This window comes from Carcharodon carcharias, chromosome 8 (genome assembly GCF_017639515.1).
Source record: "Carcharodon carcharias isolate sCarCar2 chromosome 8, sCarCar2.pri, whole genome shotgun sequence".
In the NCBI taxonomy this organism is placed as follows: domain Eukaryota; kingdom Metazoa; phylum Chordata; class Chondrichthyes; order Lamniformes; family Lamnidae; genus Carcharodon; species Carcharodon carcharias.
Genome location: NC_054474.1, coordinates 82,831,282 through 82,839,244, shown reverse-complemented (window position 1 = coordinate 82,839,244; position 7,963 = coordinate 82,831,282). Strand labels below are relative to the sequence as shown.

The following is a 7,963-nucleotide window of genomic DNA, read 5'->3' as shown; positions in this document are numbered from 1 at the left end:
TTTTTCCTCACATGTATTTATTAAATTTTGCCAGGCAACGTAAACAAAGTTAATTGTTTTATTTGGAAAGAAACAGATTTCGAGCCAAATATCATGACCGGCTTGGTTACTAAATTTGAACATTACCAAAGATTATTTAAAATGCAAATCACTAACAAACTACCAAGTTTGTTAATAAATGTACCATTCAAATTGGAGATCAATGATACAGAAAAAAGCATTTCCTTTTTACAGCTAACTTGACAAGTCATGTTGAGCATCTACTTTCACCCATGCAAAAACATGCCTAACATTGGGGAAAAACATTTTTAAAAGTATTATAATGTTCAAAATGCAAGTCTTAGTCTAATCTGATTCATAGAGTTAAAAAAACACTTATGACAAGTGCAGCTTCATCTTTTTACTTGTATTTTGTTTCTTTTCTCCAAACACCTAATGGATGAAATGTAATCACCTATTGTAAATATTTTATCTGTATTTTGTTCTGAGATAATTGTACTTCAGAACTTTATATTTGAAACATTTTTTAAATCATGTGTTTATTCAGGATGATCCACTTATAGCTGCATTACTGTAGACTGAAATAAAGCAAGAATATCAGTTGGGTAATATTTTTAACCAGAAGCATGATAAAACTATTAAAAAATCATCTCGCCAAAACAAAATCTGGAAAGATGATACAATTTACTATCTTATTTATAGCCACCAGGGGGAGGTAGCAAATGACTATCCTGAATGTAACAATGCAGCAACTTCATGACCTAGGTCTTTAATGTTAAATACCTGTTTGTAAATCAGTTGATGGAAGTATTTCAAATAATAAAAAAAATAAGAAAGGTAACTGAACTGATTCATCATTCTGGGTGACATTAATCTTTGCATTCAAGTATTAAAAACAATATACTATTTTAATTGCAATAGCCCAGAATTTGCTGTAAGAATATCAGGGTAACTATCAGTATTCACCACTATTAGCAGTAAATTGGGCAGCAATTTCAAACTCCACGTTAAGTGCAATAAAGCACAGAAATTAAGTATCACGGAGGTGCAGCTCAACTGAGTGCTGCAAGACAGAGTGTTTAACTACAGGAAATTGGGAAGTGAGGGAATTCAGTGCTGGGGGGAGGAGGTGCTGTTTTCTCCCTGTTGGAGGGGTTGGGTGGGATTGCAACCTGCAATAGGCACAAAAATTTTAATAATGTTAAAAAAAAAGATTTTTAAGACATATCCCCTCATGTGATAGTGTCACATGAGCTGGGACATGTCAATGAACCTTAAGGTTGAATGGGCAGCTCAGTTAATTACTTTAATTGTAATTTAAATGGCCTTAGTAAGTCTTTGACAGTTCGGCAGGCGTGCAGCAGACTCCAGTGCGTGCCCGCCAAACTGAAGATCTGAATGACGCGCGATGATGTCGGGACGCATGCCCGATGTCACTGTGCGTCATTTTATGCATCGGCGAGTGGCCTGAAGATTCTAGCTAAAGTCTCTTATTAACAATAAGAGGAACATAAACATTCAACAATTCTGCTTTTAAACTGCTGACATTTGGAAACACACATCAAGATTCAAAAGAATGTATGAATGTCAGGTACATCTTTTTAACATATGCTGGAATCATAGAATTATAGATTGTTTAAAGAAAAGGAGGACTTTTGGCCTGTTGAGCCCATGCTGACTTTCTGCTGAGTCGCATTCCCAAGACCGTTCTTGTAGCCCTGATTTTTATTCCCTTCAGGTATTTATCCAATTCCCTTTTGAAAGCCACAAATGAATCTCCCTCCACCACTCTTTCAGGTAGTGCATTCCGGATTGTAACCACTCACTGCATAAAAAGCTCTTCCTTATGTCAGCCTCAAGGTCTACCATTGCAATCCTTGCCAATCTGCCTGTCAAACATGACCAGGAATAGCCCCAGCTCTCAGTTAAGTTGGGAAATTCAACAGGAGAAACTATTTTGCAGCTCAAATACATTGGCAAGGAAACAGTTGCTCTGAAGAGCACAACATTGCCAGTTTTACTCGGGGGATAAGGAATTGGCAGGTGGTCAGCACAGGCTACCTTGAATTAGGAGGGACTCAAGCTGTGCATCAGCTGGTAGTTTATAAAGAAAATTATGAATAATTATCAATATTTAATGTTTTCTTTTCTTCTGAACTTGATTTATTTTAAATTTACAAGTGAGAATGAACAACTTTTCAATGAAGAATAAGATTAATATTTTATGAACCATAAGGTAAAGAGAATATCTATATACACATTGGTAAACACATCCACATGTGTTTTGACATTAAGTGGTACTAACGCATGTACACCATTTGAGCTGCAAAATAGTTTCTCCTGTTGAATTTCCCAACTTAACTGAGAGCTGGGGCTATTCCTGGTCATGTTTGACAGGCAGATTGGCAAGGATTGCAATGGTAGACCTTGAGGCTGACATACTATTGTCAGTTTAAATTTCAATACGCTTTTATTGCAATCACTAATACAATAAAAATTGCACTCCTCTAGAGCTCAGTGAATTTACCCAGTGAAAAGTAGAATCAGGTTTTGATGCTGGTATGAGTTGAGTCAGTTGATCTCAGCTGTGCTGCTGCAATTAATCCCAGTGCTCCAGGTTAGGGGTGCAAAATCAGTTCGGATCCCCCCGCCTGATCACAGTGATAGCTGGAAGTGTGCATGTGTGACAACAGCCTAAGAACAAGATCAGGCTTCTGTGATGCAGGTTGAATATTCAACCCCTCAGACATCCATACATCAGCAAAAATCACCAGAAAGCAATCAGGATTGAGGGCATTGCCGTATTTCCCTTCCCTAGCCTAGCAGCATTGCTCCCTACTATACAGCATCCCCTGCTGCCCGCATGAGATCAGCAAAGACCTGGGACAAATAAAGCATTGGGATCCATACCCTCCTTCCCATCTCCAGAGTAATGACAAAATTCAAAACCTGGCTTTTTGTCATTGTCACTGAAAAATTGAATTCTGATTGTGAACTTGGATTGGTCTGAATTCCAGATTTGGTCCTCATTCCTGACACTGATCCATACCTCAAATCTTTTCAGTCTATACTAATATTATTTCTTCCCTCAGCACCCCCCTCACAGATTCAGTAACCTGTAGAAACATGCATGTTTTAACAATACAGCTTATTAAACAGTGGCCTAAAAGATACGGTGCTTTCAACAGCAATATTCTATCATTGCTTTATATTGCAGGATACATTTCTTCTTTTTTCTTCCATACTTTTTATTGGCTTTTTAACTTTCACACACCAGTCTTTCCACTGGGAATTTGCTGTAGATGAAAATACTAGACATTGTTGTGCCTTCTCGCATCATAAAAGAATTGACACACCCTGTTGGGTTCCTGCGACCTGAAAAGAAACCCAGCACTGTGTATTCAAATATTTCTCCTTACTGCTTTTTTTATTTAAACGGGACTTTTTCTGCTGAAAAAGAAAATTAAGATAGCTGCTACAAGTCACCTGATCACAGGGAATTTGATAGCCTGGGAGCTATCCCAGCAGTTTCAAGAACAAAATAATTCTTTTTTTCAGCTTCTGGAATTTCATACTTCATTGTACAAACCCCTTGTAATCAATGAAAGCAGTGGAAATGCAGATGAACTGACTCCCCATCCTGAACTATCACAAAAAAAATCAAAACTTGTTATGCTGGAAGAGATACTCATAACCAATTTCTCTCTCTCCTAAGGAGGAACAATAGAATTCTGGCCAGGAGCACAGAAACTGATTGTTAAGCTGCAGTTAACCATTAATAGGCCACACCACATGACTCAAGCCTTTGGCCTTTTGGACAGTTTTAATATTGCAGCTTTGAGCCTCATAGCCATACTGCTGTTTTAACATCAACTGGACAGAATTCCAGTAGCCAGGCTGGGTAAGCAGTCTCAACTCCACAAAGCCTGCTTGATTTTAAAGTCTAAAGTAGTCAAAACACAGAAAGCCCCTCATGTAGCAGCCTTGTTCATTTCAAGGATGTTCATATCGTTTAACCAACCAGAAGCTCAAATTAACTGAACCCCATCACTCAGGAAACACCCTCTGGACGCTGACTTTGGACTCTGGAACTCACATGAACTAATGTTCATTTTTTTTGTGGTCTTCATACTGTAAAACTCCATTCCTCTATCTGCAACCCACCCTTTTACTGTGTTTGTGTGTGTGTGTGTGTGTGGGGATCAGTGATAGTGCGTGTGATTGGCTCAATGAGTCTTCTCTGAAAGTAGCTAAATTATCAGGGCAACTATTATAAAAGTGCTAATTGTAATCAAGTTACATTTCAGACATTGTGAAATTACACAAATATTCAATTTCTTTAGCAATATTACAATACCATATCAAAATTTAGGAAACATTTTCATGAGATTTATATTTGGGGATTTTTTTGTTCTATTCCTCCCCTCCAAGTGTTCTTCTCCCATCCCCACACCTTCCTGTCAATATTGATTTTTTTTTTTGCTGGATTACAGTCCAGAACCTAATCAAGTGGCATTTGTGAGATCTACTAGAAAATGAGAAAATAATTCGAAGCAGCCAACATGGATTTCAGACAGGATGATTGAGTAATCTGATGGAGTTCTTTGAGGTGGCAAATATGGTGGATGTGGTGAGAAAAAAAAGAAAGTAATTACAACAGTAATAAGGTCAGTCTTCAAAGTGGTTGGAAATAGGGTGTAGTGTTCATGGTGGTCTCTGCTATGATTAATTATGTTCAATTTGTACATCAATTTGGATATAGGGTTAGATTGACAGGCTACATAGAAACAGACTGGTGCTAGACATTGAGGAGTTTGGAAGAAGAGGACACAAATATAAAATTAAATGCAAAATATTTAGGGCAGAAAGCAGGAAGTTTTTTTTATTCATACAGTTGAGAGGCTGTTAAATTCACTAAGACTAAAGCAGAGATCATATCAACATTTAAAATTAGGTTGGGAAGATGGTTGAATAAATGTGGAAAAAAGGGATATGGGAGCAAAGGATTGGGATTACAGCTTGTGTGGATATAAACACCAACATGGACTGATTGAATCAAACAGCTTGTTTCTGTGCTGTAATATCTATTTAATTCTGTAACAGTGAATATCAGGCATTTGTTCAGCCCCCTATAGCATGTTGTACACTTTCAAGTAGGCATTGTAGTATAAGGGTCTGGCACATATAGGGTTAATGTGGGACTGAGTACAGTATCACCCACACAGTGATGTAAGAGAGCACATGACTCACACCCAGGGTCAGTCTAGTGTTGGACACAACCGTATGTACCAGCAAGCCTAGAGACAGCTCCTAATTTGTACCTTTTACTGTATTTTTGGAAATAGTTCTACGAGTCAATAAAGACTTACAGTTAACCTGCGTATGCCTAAGAAGATTTCTTCCGACATACCGAACTGTAATCAATACCCTACAATCCACAGCAGAAACCCTGGCTAATTTCTTTTCCTTTTCCTGAAATGTATTATAGCAACACAACTACTGCTTTTGCTCTGATCAGTTATCTCACCATAGACTGGCTTCATCCTGGGACCTGTTCTGCATTTTTCATCTACTCACTGAATAAATCTTCAGAGTTATCAGAAGAATGCGCTTTTGTCATTTAAAAAAAATGCAGCCAAACATTTGATTCTACCTGTAGGCCCACGGAAATAGACTTCTTGTATTAGACATCCAGGAATGCAGATTTACTTCACAGTTAGTGCCTGTCAGTGCTGAGTTTTTCTTTAACTGATTAACAATCTCTTTCCTGTTTTATTCATAGTGCACTTGCAGCATAAATTCTCAATCTGTAAATGAATTTACTATGTTCACGGGGTCTAGGGAAATCTTACGGTTGCTTCTGCTGAAAGCAATGGGTTCCCCAATAGGATTCAGAGATCTTGTATAAACTTGGCCATTCCCCTTTCTTTTAAGTGCTTTGGTTTTGTTTTTTGGATCTGCTACCATTACTGATACAAGAAGGTTGGATATTGTTGACACAATGAGCTGAAAAGAAATCCAAGAAACACCATTTTTGAGTAGGTGTGACAGAGCAATTTGAAGAAATGTTAATTTCAATGTGCATTGTTAATTTATGTTTCACAATGACAGCTTGGCTGCAAATAGTCTCTGACCAACACCTTTCAGTTTATAACTGCCACTCAAGTGGACAACTGGCTATGAGCAATCCAGAGCAGCCATCAAGAATTTAGGATCAATGACTGCTCTATCTGTTATTAATGGATTGAGATCCAGAGTTTATGTTATCTGGTGTATTGCCACAATTGCTATTCCTCAATCATATTTTGGACCGTCCTCTTGTACTGAAACATTTTATTTCATCACTACCCAGTTCATAAACACACCCAGGGGCTGGTGGCTAAATTTGGCTTTTTTGAGTGATCAAGATAATTTTTGAAAAATAAGCCACATTTCATAGCCAAATGAACAAATTTTCCAACACTGATGTCATTTATATGGCTTACTGAGAAGTGTTAAAGAGTCATTATTGTAGATAAAATTGTAACTTATTAATACGTATTCCCACTGTTAAAATCCCCTGACCAGAATAGTCAATGTACTCATCCAGCTTTTTCAGCAGGTTGAAGATAATAATGAAAATTACATCCTCGGATGACCTTGTTTACAGCGTTCAGACAATAAGAATAGGGCACAATTTCTTAACAATTAATTTCTGAAAACCCCTGATGCTTCCATGAGTTAAGCTGGCTGTCTTAGAGTGGCACTTTATATATAGTTTAAAGTGCTGCAAGTGTTCAATGGATCCTAGAGAATAGAATGGCTGTAGCCTTATTATTTTTCTAGATTAATTCTATCTTCAGGCTGATAGTTCTAAATTACTGGTGCTTATCAGTCCATATGTAAGGTGACCAAATGAAAAGCGATTTATTGCAGCAACTGATTTGTAACTGTTCAGATAATACCAATTTCAGTACCCCCAGCAATTTATATTCAAAATTGCAGTACATGAACAACAAGTTACCCTAAATGTGGCAGAATTTATGGGATCTGTCATGCTGCAGCAACTCAGTTGCCCTAATAAAGTTCAAACAGGCAGCCAGCTCTGTACTCAAAATCATTACTTTTTATTTGGATTTAACCATGCTGTAGTGATACTTTCGTGCAAGTTTTCTAAAAGCTTAGGCTAAACGTTAGCAGGAAAAGTAAAGTGCAAACAACAAAGAAAGATGTGAAATCAGTTTGAGACTGTGATGTCTAATTCTTTGGTTTGTGCCCAGTTACTGTTCTGATAATAGAGCTTCTTCCAATCAATCAATTCAAACTTTTAAATATGTGTTTGTGTATAAATGTGTAGCGAGATTATGCTGTTTGGAAATTTGTTTTATAGGACAATATATGCTGGTCAAAGCAGTCACAGCTTCGAATACACATTCTGTTTGTTTCAAATCAGGGTATGTTTTAGGCAGTATCACATTACAATTCTGGTGCAAATAGCAGCATGTTTAGAAAGCATGAGGTAGGTAGAGATGCACTTGAAACTGTTCAGATAGTGAGGTGGACAAATTTGCACCACAACAGATTAATCTAGCATCAGAATCAGAATTTTATTTCTTGCTGGTAGCAAAATAACTTTTCACCATTAGGATTGTGTGTTTTGATTACATGCAAAACAAAGAGTTTTAAGGTATCATTTGCCGCTCTTCCTAAGATAAGGTGAAATACAGCTTTAGCATATGTTAAACATTAATTTCACAATGCAGGTGTGCAGTCATAGTTAGATCTTGAACAAGCCAACTCTGCTTTAAAATGTGATACTATTGCCATACTTTAGACAATCATTCTGAATCTGGTAAAGTAACTGTAAGCATTTTATCACTTTTGAAACATGGTAATCGATGCTTTGGATGGTGTGTTGCACATGGCACAGAAAATATTTGATTTCTATCATAGTTCCCTAAGCATAGACAAATTAAAATATTTA

At 37.2% G+C, this 7,963-nt stretch overlaps 1 pseudogene; it reads right to left on the bottom strand.

Moving 5' to 3' along the window:
* Window positions 1-3,181: 3,181 nt before the first annotated feature.
* LOC121281455 lies at window positions 3,182-5,796 on the bottom strand (annotated as a pseudogene).
* Between the last annotated feature and the right edge of the window lie 2,167 nt (window positions 5,797-7,963).